This window comes from Eubalaena glacialis, chromosome 1, assembly GCF_028564815.1.
Source record: "Eubalaena glacialis isolate mEubGla1 chromosome 1, mEubGla1.1.hap2.+ XY, whole genome shotgun sequence".
NCBI lineage: Eukaryota > Metazoa > Chordata > Mammalia > Artiodactyla > Balaenidae > Eubalaena > Eubalaena glacialis.
Window position 1 is genome coordinate 196,403,657 of NC_083716.1, and position 18,831 is coordinate 196,422,487.

Genomic DNA, 18,831 nt, shown 5'->3' on the forward strand with positions numbered 1-18,831 from the left:
GCTTCTACATCTGTCACCTCCTACATCTCTAGCTAGTCTGAGTGGTACAAAGCACCTAGAACCTCAGAAAATGACTTTTCGAAGCTTTCCAACCTCAGCTCTATACGTCACAGAAAACAGTACATTTGCTATCTTTAACAGTGTTATTTTTAAAACCTCTCTTGCTCTTCCTCTCATTCTTTTCTTTTTATGTTGTTTCTAATTCTTGTTTCTTGGTTATTCTTTTCAAGAAGGGAGAAGAAGTAGGTTGAAAACCAACTAGAAGATATTGGAGAAGGAAAGGAGGCCTGCTAGAGGAGGGTAAAGAGGAAGATGATCAGTATTAGTTTTGGAATAAGGCTGCTGCTTCTAGATAGAAATTATTTGTTTGGTGTAGGAATGTGTAGCTGCAATCATGGAGCCACCAAGTGGCCAGAATCTTAGCAATGCGTTTCCTAGCTCTGGCAGCCAGCATTCCTGTCCTTCTGTCACTCACAGCTCTAGTGCCTTCATATGAAGGCCGCTCAGAAATGAGTTGAAGAAGTACAGGCAATTGTTATGGGTTGAAATATGTTGAAGTCCTAACCCCCAGTATCTCAGAATACGACCTTATTTAGAAATAGGGTCACTGCAGATGTAATTAGTTAAGATGAGCTCATACTGGATTAGGGTGGGCCTGTAATCCAATACGACTGGCGTTCTTGTAAAAAGGGGAAATTTGTATATGGATACACACAGACAAGAAGAATACCACATGAAGGTTGGAGTTATGCTGTCATAAGCCAAGAACTATCAGAAGCCAGAAGAGAGGCTTGGAACAATCCTTCCCTGTGTTTTCAGAGGAATTAAGGCCCTGCTGACACCTTGATCTCAGACTTCCAGTTTCCAGAACCATGAGACAATAGATTTTTGTTGTTTAAACCACTCAGTCTGTGGTAATTTGTTAAAAGACAGGCCAAGCAAACTAATACAACAATGTAGCAATGATGGAGCTGTCCTGCTCTTGACTAGAATCTCCCTGGAGGGGTGCAGCTTTGATGCGGCTAAGAAATGTGCACCATCCAATCCAAACACCTAGAATGAAACCCATGTGTATTGATAATAGACATATACATGTAAGGACATAAACGGAAACACACTGCAACAATTTCTAAGAAACTCCATGAAAATAATAATTGCTGAAGCTACTTGTTATGGTTATCATAACCAAATGATAAAAACCTGCGGTCACTCTTGGGCTTCTTAAATGTCAGCAGATCTGTATCTCCACCTACCAGGGCAATTCCAGGAGCTGAGCACTCCAGGTCACCTCCTTCTATAATTCAGCTCAACCAACATTTATTAACATGACTATGTATCAAGAATTCTAAGCAATGGCAGTTGAATAAAGCATCAGACACAATCCCAGTCCTTAAGTAGCTTATTGTATAGTAACTAATAAGGCAGAATTCTGGAAGAATCTTTCATCTATTAACCTATAGGGCATTCTGTCCATTTACACCCAGGAATGTTCAAGACTCTTAGTACAGGTGATGGAAACACAACTCAAGCTGGCTTAAACAAACACACAAATAAAACCCTGTGTTTTTTGAGGGTGAAAATATGACTTAGTCAGTGTATTAGTCAGGGTTCTCCAGAGAAACAGAATCAACAGAAGACAGAGAAATGGAGAGAGAAAAGGTAGGGGAAGGGTGGAGGAAGGGAAGGAGAGACAGAGAGAAGAGATTTCTTTAAGGACTTTGCTCATGTGATTGTGAGGGTAATTTTTAGGGTAGGCTGGCAGGCTGGAAAATGAGGTAAGAGTTGATGTTGTAGTCTTGAGTCTGAATTCTGCAGGGCAGCAGTCTGGAAACTCAAGCAATGTTTCTATGTTGTAGTCTTGAGGAGAATTCCTTCTTGGGAAATCTATCTTTGTTCTTAAGGCTTTCAGCTGATTGGATGAGGCCTACCTACATTATGGAGGGTAATCTGCTTTACCCAAAGTCTGTTGATTTAAATGTTAATCACATCTAAAAAATACATTCACATAAATGCCTAGACTGGTGTCTGACTAAACAACTGGGCACCACAGTTTAAGCAAGTTGACACATAAAGTTAACCACGACAGGCAGAGTAGAATCCATGGAGTGCCCCAAAGTTATCAGGAACCCACCCCTCCCCATCTTCCTTGGTGAAGGCTTTGGCTAAGCTCATCTTCCAGTTCATGCCCTGCTGGACCAATCACTGTGGCTGAGGGAATGCAATGCCCTGACTAGGGTCGAGAATGGGGAGAGAGGCTGTTGTGTTTCAGAAGGGATGCTGAGCAGGCATCAGGAGCTGTTTAACTAGAAGGATCTCACCAACCAAGGGTATGGGGTAGGGGAGTGTGGTTTTGAAGGAAAAGGAAACATTCTGTGCAAATCCAGTCCTTGGGTACTTAAAGATGGGAAGGAGAAGGGAAGGAGAAGGGAGAGAGAAGAGACCCTTTGGGAGAAATGAAGGGTTCTTGCTGGAATGTCCTATACGCTCCTGCCACTGGAGGTGGGCCGTTATATCAGTGGTCACACCAGAGACCATATGCAACGAATAGGCTTATATCACATTAGCTTGATCTACACTACCTTTGAATCTCATGAAATTTTCCTTTGAGGAAAATTTGGTTTTTCTCATTGATTTAAAGTCAGTAATTTCTGTTCCTCTGAGCACAGAATTGCTTTTAATTATAAATGCATGACATTTAAAATTATTTAAATACAAATATTTTTACACCAAGGGGTGTGGAATGCGGGGTGTGGGATGTGGGGATGGAAGCAATGAATTTTTTCCTGTGCAGAAACCCTGCTGGAAAAATATTTTCCCTTAGTCATCGTTCTGAAAATCATCCCTCTCAGGGATGCTTGTTATTTAAAATTAAATGGAATTGGCATTTAGAGATTTTTGAATAATTTAGCTGGACTTGTTTCAGTGATTACATAATGTTTGCAAATGGGTCAAGGTCCCAGTCACATCGGGGAATTAATAAACGTATCTGTTTATGTGGCCATTATTCATCTGCCTCCCCCCACCCTCATCTGCTTCCACCACCATGGCTGCTACCCCTACTCCTCTCCACACTGGACGCTCCTTGAGGACAAAAACTACCTTTATTTATCTCACTCCCAGTGTGGTCTCTGACATACAGAGTTTACTGCATCAGTGTGTGTTGAGTTGCACTAAACATTGGTATCCAGGGAGCCTGGGCTCTTAGGAAGGTAGAGAGTTCTGTGAATTCTCAGTGAACAAAGCTCCTTTAGAACAAAAGTCAACAACATTATAACAACGACAGCTCTACAAATTTCTAGATGCACAGCTGCAACTGTTGGCAGCTGCACACAACAAAAATCTTACACGCAGCTAATGTCTGTCAAATATTGGAAACCAACTGTAGGCAAAATCTGAAGTATGTTTTCTATATCCTCACTCTTCACCTTTTTAAAAAAATTTCTCTTTTTAAACAACTCTCCCAACCATCCTTCCCTTTTCCATGTTCAAATCTCCCCTACCCTCTTCATTCCCTCCTCCTATCGAAATAGGAAAGGACCTCACTTTAATCATTTTTGCTTGTAAATTAATCAACTGATTATAATTTGGAATTAATGAATTTCATTTGAATTTTTTCTCTATTATAAAATGAAAGAGTGTGTTACACTCTGAAAGGAAAGCCAGGTATGAATAAGCAGATGGCGACAGTCCTCCTGTCCATCTACAGGTGCCTCCTTCCTTCTCTCCCTTCCTTTCTGCTTTCCTTCTTGGGGAAAGGGTGGGTTACTCTGAAGACCAACCCTAGCAGTACACTGATTTTTTTTTTTTTTTTAATAAATTTATTTATTTATTTTATTTTGGGCTGTGTTGGGTCTTCGTTGCTGCGCGCAGGCTTTCTCTAGCTGTGGCGAGCGGGGGCTACTCTTCGTTGCGGAGCGCGGGCTTCTCATTGCGGTGGCTTCCCTTGCTGTGGAGCACGGGCTCTAGGCGCGCGGGCTTCAGTAGTTGTGGCACATGGGCTCAGTAGCTGTGGCTCGCGGGCGCTAGAGCACAGGCTCAGTGGTTGTGGCGCACGGGCTTAGTTGCTCTGCGGCATGTGGGATCTTCCTGGACCGGGGCTCAAACCCGTGTCCCCTGCGTTGGCAGGCAGATTCTTAACCACTGCACCACCAGGGAAGTCCCCAGTACACTGATTTTAATTCTTTGAGGGTGACTAGAGGGAATCAAATAGAAAAGGTGGTTGTGGTCTTTTTCTACCTCAAACACCTACTTCCGGGACCTGAACAGGGCTATGGATGATGATGATCCATTTCTCTACAGAGGGTAAGTCCACCTTGTACCCTAGCCACTTTAGGCAAATAGTCCCTTCCCTGGACTCTTTTTCTTTCTTTTGAACACAGGACAGTCCCCTCTCCCAAATTTAACCCTACTCCTTCCATCCATGAACTTTAACAAAAACTACCATGGGCCAAATCAGTTGGACCAGCATTGTTAGGAGTTTGCAAACTTTATTGCTAATCTGAATACAACCCTGCAAGATAGGTTAATATTGTTTCCATTTTACATTTGAGAGTCCCAGAGGCTAGGTAACATCCCAAGATCACAGCATTAAGTGGCCAAGTCTAGAAGCTTGAGTCTTGCAGCTCCAAAGCCCATGTCGACTCCCAGATGTGTTTTAATGGCATCTGGCAGTCTGGCATTCATTTTAAAAAAACTGACGATATTTTTATTCTGCTGCCTCCCTAACCTGACATCTTGAATCACAGCCTCATGCCTCCTATGTTATTTCTGCCCTCACTTGAATGTCTCTGGGGTACTTCACATTCCACCTGATCAAAACTGAATTCAAAACTGCTCCTATGTTCCCAGTCTTTAATTCAATCAACTCAGATGCTTAAACTAGAAACCTAGGACCCTTGACATTTCCCTTTTTCTCACTCTCTTTTTAAAAAACTGGTCACCAAGTCCTACAGATTCTTTCTCCCACAAACACATACATACATACACATACAGTGCAGACCTACGCCTGGACTCTCATTTTTCATTTTGTAAGAGTTCTAACTGTTCTCTCTTTCAAACCTCCATGTTGCCATCAAAATACGTTTTTTTCTAAAATACACATTTATTTATGCCACTCTCTTGCTTATAAATTCACAGGATAAGGTCAGAATTCCTTAGCCTGGCATAGATGGCCCTGTCTTCCTCCCATCCCTATTCCCTAACACAACCCTGACTCCTTGGCCCATTCCCAAACTACTATGTCCTTTGAATCCATGCTTTCACACCTGCTGAACTTTCATTTTCTTTTTCCACATGGCCACCCCTATTCACACACTAACCCCAAGTTCAAATGCTGTAAAGCCCTCCCTAACTTCTCTGGGATACTTGGTCCTCTTGCACTTCTACAGCTGCCGATACATACCTTGATGATAAGAACACATACCCTTGTACTTGGGGTGTCTGCTGACAGTGTACCTCTCGCCCCCACTAGACGGAGAACTCTCTCTGGGCAGAGATCTAGTATCATCTGTGCTTGGAATGCAGATATCTCGCACCGTTTCTGGCGTGTGATAGATCCTCAGTAAATATTGTTGGGCTGAGCTTAACTGAAGTGTATCTGAGGAATGAGGGGCCCATAGCACCTACCTTCCAGACTGAGAATGTGATTTAAATACCTACTCACAATTAAGCTGAGGCCTGAGTAAAATAAGCAAGATTTCAACATTTGTCTTTTCTGTCTGCGACCTCACCTTTTTTTGGTTCCCTTTTCCTACCAGTAACAGCCTCTACTCCCATTTAAAAAAAAAATTTTTTTTTTTTGGCTGCGTTGGGTCTTTGTTGCTGCACATGGTCTTTCTCTAGTTGCGGCGAGCGGGGGCTACTCTTCGTTGCGGTGCATGGGCTTTTCGTTGCGGTGGCTTCTCTTGTTGCGGAGCACGGGCTCTAGGCACGCAGGCTTCAGTAGCTGTGGTGTGCAGGCTTCAGTAGTTGTGGCGAGTGGGCTCAGTAGTTGTGGTTCACGGGCTCTAGAGCGCAGGTTCAGTAGTCGTGGCACACGGGCTTAGTTGCTCCGCAGCATGTGGGATCTTCCCGGACCAGGGATCGAATCCGTGTCCTCTGCATTGGCAGGCGGATTCTTAAACACTGCGCCACCAGGGAAATTCCTCTCTTCCCATTTTAGATTCCCAGTGACCTCATACATTTTTTGCTCTGTCCCTTTCCCCAAATCAGGAAGGATCTAGAATCATCACCTGTATACCAACGGCAACTCCCAGCTCTGCTACACACTAGCTGGGATCCTGGGCAAGCTCTTAACCTGCCTGAAATTGGTTCCTCATTTACAACATGGAGATGATAGTACCTGCCTCCTATGGTTGCCACAGAGATGCAGTAAGAAATTCTAAGTATTAGCACAATCCCAGACACATAATAATGGCTCAATTAATGTTAAATGAAAACTGCCTTATTTACACTGATATGCTAGTTTTTCCTAATGCATTTACTTCAAAAAATGCTATTCAATTGTGGGATGAATTATCTCTAATTAAAGAAACCTACTTGTTCAACTATATCTACTGACAACTTCCTTAGTGTCTTTCTTTACACCTGGGAACTCAGGAAGAAAGACTCGATCCCAGCACTGGGGAGTTGGATTTCCCACCTCTGTGATAAGGGCAGCAATATAAGGGTCTACACATGAAGCGCTTCCAGAGTTTAGAGGAGGGTACCTGGCACAGCCTAGTGAGGGGTGCTGAGGGCTCAAAGAAGTGGTCCACTGGGGCTGACATCAGTCAGATGAGGGCAATCTTGCCAGAAGAAACAGGAGCAAAGGGACAGAAGTCAGACAGGGTTTGATGGGAGAGGATACATGACAAGTCATTTGGTTCAGCTGTACCTTGGGTATGTGTAGGAGGGGGTGAGTTGGAAAGATGAGTCTAGAAAGATAAGCAAGTGGCCAGATCCTCAGCAGTAAGAGCAAGTGGGTGGGGAAGGTGTGGGTTAGGGTTCTTCTAGCCCAGTAAATCTCAACTGTGTTTTGCATATTGGAATCACTGGGAGCTTTTAAAAATACCAAAACCTGGGTCCCTAGACAATTACATATAAATCAGTATGGGGGTACTGAAGCATCATTTTTTTAAAGCTCCCAAAGTGATTCTAGTATGCAGCCAAAATTGAGAACTGCTGTATAATCTGGCCCCTGAAATCACACCAACCCAAATTTGGCTGCAAAGGCTAACAATGTAATTATGGACCTTTAGAACTGGAGGGAAACTGAAAGCACATCTGATCCTACCCCTGTATTTTCTTAATTAATTTATGAATTTCTTATTGTGGTAAAATACACATAACATAAAATTGATCATTTTAACCATTTTCAGGTGTACAGTTTAGTGGCATCAAGTACACTCAACATTATTGTGCAACCATCTTCATCACCATCCATCTCCAGAATTTTTCATTATCTCCAAATGAAACTCTATGTCCACTAAACACTAATTCCCCATTCCTCACCACAGTGAGGCTGAGATGGACTTTCAGAGCTGTTCTTTGTTGGGGGTGAAGGGAACGGCCTTTGATTTTGACCAGTCATTGGACACAAGGGTGCTACAAGAAGGGGCTGTGACTGAGGGCGAGGCAGCTCTCTTCAGCCCAAGCAGTTCTAAAGAAGGCAGACAGCTGAAGGCTGTTGGCTACCAGCACTTCTGGCATTTGGAGAAATAAAGCCTTCATTCCTAGAAGGAGACCTGAGTGACATATCACATCATCTACCACATTGCAAAGAGGTCTCCTCTTGCTTGCTTTGGCCTCGTGGTGCTGGGGTGCCACTGGCACTTCATTATAATTTAGAGAGGAGTCTAAGGTATCCAGGAATCCCCAGCCTATTCTCTCTAGGCCCACCCCATCCCTTCCCTTCTTCACCCTCTACTTTGCCATCCCTGGTCCTTCTCTTCCTCACCCACAACATAGAAACATTACTGTTGCCCTTCTGTTGAAGACTGCAGTTTAAGTCATGGCCCAGAGTTCCTGCCACCTCAAGCCTTTCATTGCCCAAGACACAATGAGCAGGAATGGGAGCAGAAAGCAGTTGCCCAAATCCTGGAATATGGGTAGATGGGGCAGAGGGATGCTGGGATAAAATACTTAGGCACAGAGAATACCAGGCCAGGAGCATGGACTCAGGTACCGAGGGGCAGATACTGAATCAAATAAGCAGGTACATGATGAGAAAGTTAGGACCAAAAAGTATGATAGCTAAATTGTACTTGGCATTAGGGACATAAACATTGACCTTAGTTTTGCGTGCTGAAGAAATGGCAAAATGAGAAGAAGAAAAATACGAAGTTAGTATTTATGTCTAATTATTATGCAGTGCAATAATTCAGTGTATAGTAAAATGTGTTAAAACTTAAATGTGTTAAAATTAAATCCTATCTCAAGTTGCATTTGAACAGTGAACTCTTACATACAAATAAGGGACTTCATAAACTGTAAGATAACATGTAGATACCTATCTTGGAGATCTGCTCACAACCTCAAAACATCAGAGGAAATGTTCACTGCAGTGCAACCTCTTTTGGGTTGAAGGAAACTGTACTTTTGGATCCCTCCTGCAGCCCCCTTGGCTCTCACAGATGCAGAACCCATGTGCTGAGTTCCTAATTCTAAACTCTGAGACTTGTTTCTCATACAAATTTCTCCTTAACCATCTTACCTGTGCATTGTAAATACATTTTGTGACTTTTTTCCTAAAAATCGTTTCTAGACTATTTGAATAATTGGATTTATGAACATTTCAATTCCTAGTCCTTAGGTAACCCACTCCACTTCAGTTTTAATTAATGTCCACTACCCCAGGGTCTTCCCAAGGCCTTTATGTCATCTGAAGTTAGACTCCATTTGGAGGCTCAGTAACCTTTTCTGTTTTTTTTTCCTGAGAAGTATTCCTGAGAAGGTATTATTTATTTGGAAATTGTTTAGGGTAATCCAGATGGAGGAACAAAAGGTGGATTTTATATTCTTCCTTTCCCTTTCTAGTCCTGTGGTTCTAAGGGTACCACAATTTCCCCCCAGCTCCACCCCACCCATCCTATCCCCACTCTCACCCAAAACTAAATTACCCCTATCAGAGAGATTGGGAAAATACACTAATGATTGAAAAACATTTCACCTGCACAGTATTTCCATTTGGCCCCTATTTAATTTCTGAGTGTCATTTCCATTTCTTGTTCTGACACTATCTGTACTCTCTGCATCCTCAGAGTAAGAGAGCATAACGTTTCTCTGGGGAAATTTACTCAGAATAAACCTCCAAATGCAAATTCTCTGAAAAAAACAACAGGATCATACATTTAAAAAAATAAGTTTTGATATTTCCTTTAGGCCAGAGTCTCTTTTCTCTTAGGACAGCCATGTGGGAATTGAACGATTTCTGTGCTTGCAGTATAGTCTTCTTTATCCTCATCACCATGATTATCGCTAATAAGTTTTTAGTCTACATTTTTTATGATTCAATCTTGGAAATGGTTCTTAGAGTTTCATGATCATTTCCTTAATTGTTTCCGTTTTTCAGGCTTTTACGAGGACATTAGCTTTGTCCTTTCTTTTAACTGCCTGAAAATCAGGATTTAAATTTTATTACCAAGTAGCTGAATGGAAAATCCCTCTCCTGGGAGTCTTAGTGAGGCCACATGAGAAGCCTCCGAGGACATGATGTCTCATCATAAAGCTAAGTCAGAGCCTAAGACCTGAGCTTGTTCTCCACTTTGCTCACAACTTAGTGTGATAACTCATCAAGGCTTTAGCAAAAATAATCCTGCCTTTCCACTGTTTTGCCTCACTGTTTACTTAGTGTGACCCAAACTACAAATCAAATCTCATCTCCTCTTGTCTATCAGTTCTTCACCCTTGGCCAGCTGTTCTAGGTGGTTCCTTAGTTCTTACCATCAGTTTTTAGCAGTTCTTGGACTCTCCGAGCAGGCATGGAGCACTACAAACATATTTCTCATAGGGATCAATGGCACTTCATGAGAAACACCCAAACTCCTTCACTGAGACCTGAAAAAGGTACAGTACTGTTGTGAGTTTTCATATATCCCAACCCCTTTTTCTTCCATCATTCCTTCTTCCTTCCCTTCCACCAAGCAGAAGTTATTAGATAGGGATAAATGATGTCAACCTTATGCAGAAGAAATAATTCCCAATTACCTAACTTCTAACTTACTCTGTGATTGGGCTGTAGTTTCATCTGAAAGCAAAGGAAGATTCTCTGTTCTTTTAAAGTTCTTTTTATCCTGACAATTCTTGCCTAAAATGTTGGGAGTTGGCAGAATGGAAATAGGCATAACACAACATCATAAATCAACTATAATCCAATAAAATAATAAATAAATAAAATAAATAAAATGCATGAGAATGCTAAAAAAAAGAATGGAAATAAGCAAAGAATAATCTCTCTTCTATCAGAGGTCGCGAAGCTGGCTCTCAATTCAAAGAGCAGAATTGGTCTTGCTATTAAGACTTAGAGTACTACACATTTGTTACTTGGCTCTGAAAGCACATGATGTGGACTTTAAAGATTTTTTTTTTAATGTTACGGTTTGCTTTTCAGATTCTAATTGTCATACATAAATAATGCAAGGCTAAGCAAAGTCAAACCTGGGGTGCCTGCAGGATCAGTTCCAGACACAAGAGACATGCAGTGTTTCTATTCTGCCATTTAAGGGAGAGGTTCATGGGGCAGCCAAGGGCAGTACTTATTGTCCCTAGACACTACACAGAGCAAAAGGCAAAGTGCTAAAAGTTGAGAGTGAGAGATGAATACTGGCCACTAGGGAAAATGGCAGTCTAATTGCAATAGGAAGTTGGAAAATTGAGAATAGAAGTTAGAGAATAGAACCAAAGCCATTCAATTAATTCTGCCATACTGTGTCCTCCCTGGCTGGGATTGTTTTCACCTGGGTGGCCAGTCCTGTATTGGCTCTTTGACTTCCGCCTCTTAAAGGTACCACTTAGCACCTGGTAGTTCTTATACAGTAAACTGATGAGGCTGCATCATCATCATCTTTATCATTGTCACAATCACCATCAAATCAGCAATTCTTTTTCCAGGATGCAGAGCAAGTCCTAATTTGCCAGATCCCCCGAGAACTAAAATTTAAATTGGATTTGATAATGTCTTGTCTTCTTAGAAGTCTGTTGAGATGGTTTTCTGGAGTTGACACCTTTACTGACTTCCTGCAGCTTATTTTATATATCATCCATAGAATATGTGCTATTGAAATTTGTGTACAAATATACTGCATCCTACAAGCATAAGGAGAGTATGGAGAGAAGCTATTATATTTACCTGCCACAATCAGTTGTTTGCTCTCATGTGGTAGGAGATAAGGAAGAATGCTTGGGGAATAGGAAAAGAGAAATACAGAAAAGTTCCTTCTGCAACATGCAGCCTTTTCCAGAAAAAAAATAGATAATCTGGCTCTAGTGGGCATTGTTTCCATATCTTATTACAACATTGAAAAGAACATAAAGTCCCAAATGAACTTTTAGATCTCATTAGTTTGAACAATTCAGCCCTGCCCATCAATGGCATTTAAAGAGAGCTACACAGGGAACTTCCTGAACCTGATAAAGGTCATCTACAAAAAGTCCACAACTTAGATCATACATGATAGTGAAAGACCAGATGCTTTCCCCCTAAGATCAGGAAACAGACAAGGATATCCATTCTTGCCACTTCTGTTCAATACTGTACTAGAGGCTCTAGACAGGGAAACTAGGCAAGAAAAAGAAATAGAAGGCATCTAAATAGGAAAGAAAAAAGTTAAATTATCTCTATTTGTAGATGACATGCTCTTGTATATAGAAAATCCTAAGGAATTTACTAAAAAAATGCTAAAACTAACAAACAACGTCTAAGGTTGCAGGATACAAGATCAACATACAAATGTCAGTATATTTCTATACGCTAGCAATGAACAAGGTGAAAGCGAAACTAAGAAAACAATTTCACTTACAGTAACATCAAAAAAGAATAAAAATAGGAATAAATTGAGCAAAATAAATAAAAGATTTGCACACTGAAAACTCTTAAAACATCATTGGAAGAAATTAAAGAAGATCTAAATAAATGGAAATGACACGCCAGGTTCATGGATTGGAAGACTTAATATTGTTAAAGTAGTGGTACTCCTTAAATTGATCTACAGATTTGATATAATACATAACAAAATTTCAGCTGGCTTTTTTGCAGAAATTTTCTCACACTTCCCCATTTCAAAGCTTACTACAAAGTTATGGCAATCAAGACAGGGTGGTAGTGGCATAAGGATAGACATTCAGATCAACAGAACAGAACTGAGAATCCAAAAACAAACCCTCATATTTATGGTCAACTGATCTTCTACGAGGAGGCTAACCAAGACAATTCAAGGGAACAACTAGATATCTACACACAAAAGAATGAAGTTGGATTCTGACCTTGCATCATATAAAATAATTACCGCAAAATGAATCAGACCTAAATATAAACGTTAAAATTACAAAACTCTTAGAAGAAAATATAGGAATAAATCTTTGTGACCTTGGATTAGGAATGGTTTCTTAAATATGACACCAAAAGCACAAGCAACAACAAAAGAAGGTAAATTGGACATCATCAAAATTAAAAATTTTGTGCTTCATTTCAAGAGAGTGAAAAGACAACACACAGAATGGGACAAAATATTTGTAAGTCACTTATCTGTTATGGGACTTGTACCAGAATATACAAAGAATTCTTAAAATTTAACAATAAAAAAGAAATAACCCAATTAAAAATAGGCAAAGGACTTAGATATTTCTTCAAAGAAGATTTACAAATGACCAACAAATGCATGAAAAGATTCTCAACGTTATTAGTCATTAAGGAAATGCAAATCAAAATCATAACGAGAAACCACTTCACACCCTCCAAGATGGCTATAAGCAAAAATTTGGACAATAACAAGTGCCAACAAGGATGTGGAGAAATTTCAACCCTTATTATTTGTTGGTGGGAATGTAAAATGATGCAGTCACTTTGGAAGGCAGTTTTAGTTCCTCAAAAAGTTAAACATAGAGTTACCATATAATCTAGCAATTCTACTTAAAAATATCGATATATGTTCACACAAAAACTTGTACACTAATATTCATAACAGCATTATTCATAGTAGCTAAAAAGTGGAAATAACCTAAATGTCCTGATGAATAGATAAGCAATATGTGGCATATCCATAAATGGAATATTATTTGGCCATAAAAAGGAATGAATATGAATGAACCTTGAAAGCATTATTCTGGGTGAAAGAAGCCAGACGCTGAAGGCCACTTATTGTATGATTCCATTTACATAAAATGTCCAAAGTAGGCAAATCCATAGAGACAGAAAGTTGATTAGTAGTTGTTGGGGGAGGGGCACTGGGGAGTGACTGTTAATGGGTATGGGGTTTCTTTGGGGGCTGATGAAAATGTTGTGGAATTTTGGCTGATAATTGTACAACTCTGTGAATATACTAAAAACACTGAATTGCACACTTTGAAAGGGTAAATTTTTTGGTATGTGCATTACATCTCAATAAACCTATTGTAAGAAAGAAAGAAAAAGAAAGAAAGAGAAGGGAAGGATGGAAGGAGGGAAGGGAGGGAGGGAGGGTAAGAAAAATAAAGACGGCTGTATAGAAACTCATCTGTGATGGTTAGGTCACCATCATCCCTGACAGCTTCAATGCTGTCAGGTATTTGGATTTATTAGCTTGTATTTAGTTGTGTTTTTCCTTTTTTTTTTTACGTTGAGGCTTCAGTCCAAGTCATCCAGCCAAATAGATTCTCAAACATGTGTTTCCAACATATCTGAGTCCATGGCCAAATGATCCAGATTCAGCCAGGAAATCACGACCCAATTCATTATGTTATAGATTAACAGGTGGGGGAGGCGGGGCTCTAGCGAATAGGTTCCGTTTAGTGCCAGGTTAATAATAGTAATTTAAAAGTTAGAATGAATAACAAATGGAATGAAACACACATAGACATTCAAACATATCTTGAGGAATCTTTTACATTACTGTATTAAGACTACATAAATATAAAAAAAGAGCTGTACCTGTATAATGATTTTGGGTGGTTATGCAGCGCCCTTCTTTTGAATTGCTCAGACTGCTTTATAGCATTTACCTGAACAATTGTCACAACATCCTTGTGGGTGGCAAGCATTGTGCTAACAGTGCAGTACAACTGCAGGTTAGACAACCAAGGGACACACAGTTATCACAACAAGTCTAGAGCACAGGTAGGCGTGAAATCCAGATGGTCCATCTAATAATGCTTCATCCGCATCCGACCGAAGTGGCATCTTCTTGGACTGATAACCTCTTTAACCAATGATGGTTTTGAGTTCTTATTACTCTGGATTTTCCAAGCGTATCTGCCATTTCCTAAACAGATGGTCAGTATCACACGACATGACTGTTTTTGATGGCAATGGAAATCTCATGGCTAACACTTCCTGAAAAAACTGGATTAGATATTGAAAATTGGACTTTGGGGTTTTTTTTTAAAATTTGATTTCCTGTTTCATTTCCAGAAAAGCATAGGAATATTGAAAGTCTATAATAGAAATAGATTAATGTCTACATTTGTTACATGGCATACAATTCGGAGATTTGAGAAGGACCTATAGGACAAGAAATGCTTCGTTTCGAGAGCAAAAATAGAGAGGCCAAGAGCACAGTCAGTTTCACTTATACAATATTTTAGGCCTCAGTTTCCTGTGTAAAATAAAAGTTTGGACTAACTGATCTCTTAGGTCCCATGCAGCTATTTGATTTGGTGATTATGATATTTTCTCTGATCAACTCAAAGCTTAGGCAGGGATATGTGTGTAGGGACAGCATCCAACTTATTTACCAGTATATTCCCTATGCTTAGCACAGCGCCTGGAACATAGCATGTGCTCAAAAAATATCTTTTGAATAAACACACACATCTACAGTATTTTGGGGGAGCAGCCCACCAGCTGCTCCCCTGATGTTGCAGTTCATTTGTTATTGAACAAAATAAACACACATCTACAGTATTTTGTTTTATAAGATTTTCTTTGACTGTGAAGCACTACAGTTGAAGTTAAATTTATCATAACAACCCCTCCCAGGAATATATCTGTTGTATTGCTAATGTGCTTTTATTTTTCCAGATTTCTTTCATTCCTAATCACTCTGACTGACCATTCACAAAAGGATATTAAGCTTTGAAGATTTCCAAACTCCTCTGGCGAGAGAATTTCTGCAACTGTTCATGTTTCTCACTAAATTTTAAAAGGTTATTTATATCTGCAGTATTTTTGGCATTTTAACAAGTAATAACATATTCATATTACATCAATACTTACTTCATTGTTTTTCCTTTACAAGTTCTTTTAAAAAAATTTCAACATCTTCCCTGGTTTTATTTCCTTCATCTCCATTAGTTACCAGTGCTGACTCTATTCTCTTTATTGCCAATATTCCTCCAGAAAACTTAGAGGAGATGACCTATTTGTCTTTGATTTTTTGCTTCCAAAGATGCTCCACCAAAGAATAGAAACTCCTTATAGAATGCATACGCTTTAGGGGCATCTGGCTCTGTCTTTAACTTGACAAAAATAAAATAATAAAGTTATGTGTTTCCTTCACACATTTAAAAGCCAGAAATAGATTTAGACGTACATTTTTCAATCCGCGTGCCAACCTAACAAGCCGAGCGAAACAGACTGCGGCGCGGAGGGCCGCCTCCGCGCGCCCCTGCCACGCTCTTCCTCTCCACCCCTCCCCGCCCCCCCCAGGGCCCAGCCTCCCGTAGCCCAGCGGGAAGCCCACCAGCTGCTCCGCTGGCACACTCGCCTCTGGGGCTGTTCCTGGGCGTCATTAAAATCAGAGCATCACGGCATGACTTTGGACTAGCTCCTTTGACACCACTGAATTTCTGCAGATTGTTTACTCTTCACACTTGGCCATCGGGAATGGACTTGGGGAGGCACTGGGGCCAGCTGACTGTCAGCTGTGACATCCTGGGCATGGTTGGTCAGTCTCCTCTGAAAGCAGAGGTCCAAAGATGTGTTCTAGGCCCCCAGGGAGATGGGCCTGATGGTGGGAGGCCCATCTGTTCACTACTTTTTCACCCTTCAAGGAAGGAAACCTCCCAGGCTTCTGAGAATTTAGAGCCCAACAGTGTAACGTGGTTTTAACTAGCGATATATACGATACACATTTTTCCTTAGAAAATATAAAATCAGTTCTGTAATGCCTGTAACTTCAGTCTCTGTTATCACACAAATTATTGAGTGAAGAGTATCCCCCCGGCCTGAGCTGGGCAGATCAGTCTTTCTCACTGGAGTTTGAAATTGAGACAAAAATGCTCATTTCAGTCTGTCCTGGTTTCTCCAACAGAAGAGAGGAGAGATGGGGAGCTGTGGATCAGCAGTGCTTGGAGCTGTGCGCCCTGAGGAAGTAAAAACACCTGCAGAAAAAAAGGAAAGAAATCTACAGAGAGAAAAGCAGAGAGGAGAAGAGAGCGAGCTTCCCTGCTTCCTGCAGGCTTCCTGGCTCTTGGTTCTAGTCCCTCAGGAGACAGGGCTGCCTCCACCCTTGGCCTGAAGTTCACTTCTCTTCTGTGCAACGTTAAAAAGTCTTTGCTAAAGCACTGACTCCACAAGTTATCTGACAACAAAGCACAATCGTAGTCCTTTTATCAAGTTCAATTATCAAACTCGCAAGAACTTTAGAACACAGAAGTAATTCTACGATATATCCAAATAGTAAAAGGTATGTTTTCGGTCCAGAATGATACAGAGCATCACTTGCAGCTGCGCCTAACCCTGCCAACTATCCTTCCTCAAAAAAACCAGTAATTCACCATATATATATTGGGCAGCTGCTATAGGCTCTATTCCAGGTCAAATACTGAAGGTTTAAAAACCATTAAGACACAGCCCCTGCCTCCTAGGAGCTCTCTATCTAGTGGAAGTTAAATAAGAAGAGTGTACCAGATTTCCCTAATGTATACTGGTGAAAGGGTTCATTCTCCTTTAACACTGCTCTCAATGAAAATCTCCGTGTTAAGAAATTATAATACTACTTTGTAGATTTTATGTTTCATATTTCAAGAAGCCAAGCATGAGCATCAGCTACAAAAATCTCAAGAATTTTTAAGGTTTGACTAACTAAAATTCTTTCAAAGGTGTTGGATGAGTGTTGCAGAGTTCTAGATGAGGAAGAAACAGTGTCTTCCAAGATGCTTACATGTCCAGCCAGATGAAGCAGATTACACACGATTTAACTTCCCTCCTCTGGTTGTGTAGAACCACCAACTTTGATATGATCATGTTGAATTTTGAACCAGGCTATCTATGTTGACAGTACAGCAAAGTCCTTTTCATCAAGGTGACAAACCTTATTTAGACACTGTCAGAGACCAGTTATAATATCAAGTCATTTTAAGAGATTAAAGTATAGAAATCTTTATATTAATATTTTTGCCACTTTTATATTGATTATGGATCAAAATTCATGTTGTATTTTTAAGTTAATTTTGTGTTTAGAATAGGACTCATAAAAATAACATCTATCTGATTATAAATTAACACGTATTTAATGCAGAATATTTGCATAAAATAGGCCAATATTTTCTGGCCTAACTCACAAAGCCATTTTATTGCTATAGTCATATCTTTATTTTTATAATAAATTTCTTAGATCTTTACTTGCCCTATCAGCAGAAAGTCTAATATAGACTCTCCTCAAACTGTCTAAAGACCTCAGGGGTTTAGTCCAAAGGACAAGTGTGAGTTGTGTTTCCAATGCCAGGTCTAGAGGGAAAGATCTAGGCCCTTTCATTAGTACATAGTCCATTTTGTGAAAATGCCTTTGCTGGTTTTGGCCCCTGCCCAGCCATGGTAGGGCCCTGACCTGTGGATCTGCAGTTACAGCTCTCTTCAAGTCCTTCACATACTCAGCAATAGTTACCATTTTCCGCTAATGCACAGCATTGGGCCAGGGTGGCTGGGTCCCAAGGAGCTTCCAGCCTAGCCATGTGCTATGCTTCCTCCAAGAATGCCTAGGCTCTTATGTTTATGACAGGACACCTAAGTCTGCCCATTCCTAAAGATAATTTTATTTCAGGGCCTCATTACTGTTCTCTGTTAATGGGCTTTAGCCAGGCAATCCTGATAAATCTCAAAAAGAGCAAAATAGAGTATTTGTTCCTGCCTTTCCAGATGGTTAGAGCTCCATACTCAAATTGTCCAGCTATTTCAACAAAAATCAATTTTGTGGTCACTGAAATATATGGTAATATATGGTCACTGTAGAATATGTTAACTATACAGAATATTACAAAGAAAAAAATTGAAATTACCCATAATCTCAACCATAGGTAACCACTGCTAATGTTGTATAGAAGGATTCTTGTCCTGACTTAACACCCTCTGTGCCACTCTCCCATACCCACCCTTGACACGGAGTGAGCATGCCCTACACTTTACTTCTCTGTCCATTGTATTTCCTTTTCCTGGAATGCTTTCCTCACTGTTTTCACCTGTTGACATGTACTTCTTTCAAGGCCCAGATTGAATGCCACTTCTCAAAGGCATTTTGATCTCATCCTAGACTGACTAGCCACACCTAGACTGACTAGCCACAATCTGTATATCTCTAAAGGCACTTATATTATGCTCTGGTATTGTTCTTATTTTTTCAGTAGTCTCAACTCTCTGATTAAATTGCAACCTTGAGAGTAACTCTTACTTGAGAGTAAGAATTTTCTTTCACTCAACTTTTCATCGTCCATATCAACTGGTGC

At 40.4% G+C, this 18,831-nt stretch overlaps 1 long non-coding RNA gene across 1 annotated transcript in view; it reads right to left on the bottom strand.

Annotated features, from left to right (window-relative positions):
* Positions 1-18,831, bottom strand: part of LOC133088088 (uncharacterized) — a 60,394-nt gene that overhangs the window by 25,928 nt on the left and 15,635 nt on the right. Inside the window, exon 2 of the long non-coding RNA XR_009700490.1 lies at positions 9,922-10,035. This is a non-coding gene — a long non-coding RNA (uncharacterized LOC133088088). The remainder of the gene's footprint in view (positions 1-9,921; positions 10,036-18,831) is intronic.